The sequence below is a fragment of the Podarcis pityusensis genome (assembly GCF_964106645.2).
Source record: "Podarcis pityusensis genome assembly, chromosome: 4".
Classification (NCBI taxonomy): domain Eukaryota; kingdom Metazoa; phylum Chordata; class Lepidosauria; order Squamata; family Lacertidae; genus Podarcis; species Podarcis pityusensis.
In genome coordinates this window covers 35,023,200-35,025,417 of record NC_138027.1, presented here as the reverse complement: position 1 = coordinate 35,025,417, position 2,218 = coordinate 35,023,200, and the positions used below count along the sequence as shown (strand labels likewise).

The following is a 2,218-nucleotide window of genomic DNA, read 5'->3' as shown; positions in this document are numbered from 1 at the left end:
TTGGATCAACACAGCTTGATGTTCCCCTGCTTTTCAGCAATGTTCATATGCCCTCCTGTTTCCCCTGCCCAAAGTGAGTGTGTGTGTGTGTGTGTGTGTGTGTGTGTCGTGTGTGTGTGTGTGTGTGTGTGTGTGTGTGTGTGTTTGGCCTTAACTGGTGACTTTCATGTCTGAATGATGAGTGATTCAAATATTTCTCTTCCTTGGTTCTTCATCTCTCCTTAAAACACAATTTCATCTCATCCTATTTATGAAAGCACCTTATATAAAGTGGCTTGAGAAATGAGATGAGCAAAGAAACAACTTCAAAAAAAAAAAAAAAAAAAAGCCTGGAGATATTCAGGCACTTGCAGCTTCTAATTAAGCAAATAAAAGCATTTAAATTATCGGATGGTTGGCCTGACTCTTCTGAGTGTTTAATTTTATACTTGAGAGATACTGAGAGGAGGAAAATGTGAAGGTGCCGTTCCATTTCTTCCAGGTATTTTTTTGCACTTTGGGCATCCCTGATGAAGATCAAGAAGAGCTTCCTACAGAAATAGAGGCAGAAGAGAATTTGGTTTGGTCCTCATTTCTCAGTAAGTCAACCTTATTTGCTCTTCTTGGGCTGAAACACAGATCAGAATGTAGTCAGTTGGACTGAATTCCAAGTAAATGTGCCTAGGATCACAGCCTTAGGCTACAATCCTAAACACAATGACAAGGGAGTAATCAACATTGAACACAGTTCAGTTGTGTCCAAGTTGGAGTTTTTTCTCTAGTTAGCAAAAAACAATAACCCCCCCCCCACGCGATTTCACTAATTTTTCACCAGCTGGCTTTGGAATAAATTCCAATATGTTTTAGCAAGTTTGTTAAGCACTCCTGCATTTCTTTTAACATCTGAACTATATAGAGTTATACATATTTATACTCATTTTTGCATTCAGTATATTGCATCCATATTGCATTATTTTAGTTTGTTTACATAATTAATGGATGCAATTCCTTCTAAGGTTTACCTTTACTGCAGTGTGTGTGTGCATATATACATATATGTATGTGTGTAGATAGATAGATGATATCGATATATGTATAATGTTTGTGCCATAAAATTTTGAATTTAAAAAAGAATTCTTGCATTTATCTTCCCATTACTGCTGCTTAGCAGTTACCAGGTTGTTTATGCTGAAACAACAGCTTTCTCCTTCCTTATCAGCCTCCACCTGCTGTCTCTTTCACAGGCAGCGTAACATCTATAATCCTTTCTTTGATGATGAATTGTGATGTCACAAACCATAGATTGTGGCATCACTGAAAGGATCAGATTGATAAAGAACAAGGGGGGAACGCTCTTTTCACACGCATGCACACACAAAATGTCTTTATCATGGTCAAGGATGGATGAAGTTATCTTTAAAAAGAGCTAGAAAAAAGCATAGTTATCCCATGAACATTTTTGCTTAAAAAGTGTGTGTGTGTGTACACACACACACACACACACACACACTGTCCTGGGCCAGCTCTGTGGGCCAAACCACACAGAACTGCAGCAGATCTATTTTTTTACTTATCTCAATTTGTTTAACCTCAAATCTTCCCAGGGCGTGACCCTGATCTCATTTGGGGCCTGATCAGATGCTTTACTGTGACCCCAATTTAACACAGATCTGGTCCCCAAACCAAATTGGGGGCCTTGTTCAGTGCTTAACTGGGGTTTAAAACAAACATATGGTGAAGCAGGGGGGAAAGGAGACCCAGGATGCCTGCCTTCTTCTTCTTCTTCCCCATCCCACCACGCTCTCCTAGTTGCCTGACCATCAACCCTTTGGACAGCCCCACTTAGCCTCAAGTGGACCTGATCTGAACTGGAAATAATCCAGGGCTGCCTCAACCCTCTCCAGATGAATCCCAGGTTGACCCAAATTAGCCCAATGTGGATCAGTGTCTGGGATGCATCTGGAGCAGTTTCAGAGTCCTAGTATAAAGTGTGTCTGTTGCAGCATAAGGGATGGCAGATGCGGAGAGCAAAACCCTTCCTTCAGCCACCATTTACCTCCCTATAGCACTGTAATCTTAACTGAGCTTACTTCTGGTTTCATACCTTAACTGAGGTGGGCATAGGGGAAGCATCTGGGAGTGTCAAGGTTGCGTTCAGATGCAGGTCAGCACCCCTATAGTTGCCAGGGCTGACAGTCCCCTCCTTCTACCTCTGCTAAGGGTCCTCCCCTGCTGGATG

General features: G+C 41.7%; 1 long non-coding RNA gene across 1 annotated transcript; it reads right to left on the bottom strand.

The window, feature by feature from the left end:
- Positions 1-383: 383 nt before the first annotated feature.
- Positions 384-1,238, bottom strand: LOC308476016. Its single transcript, XR_013985642.1, has 2 exons — positions 1,155-1,238; positions 384-530 (listed from the first exon to the last, which is right to left on the bottom strand). It is a non-coding gene; the product is annotated as an uncharacterized lncRNA (long non-coding RNA).
- Between the last annotated feature and the right edge of the window lie 980 nt (positions 1,239-2,218).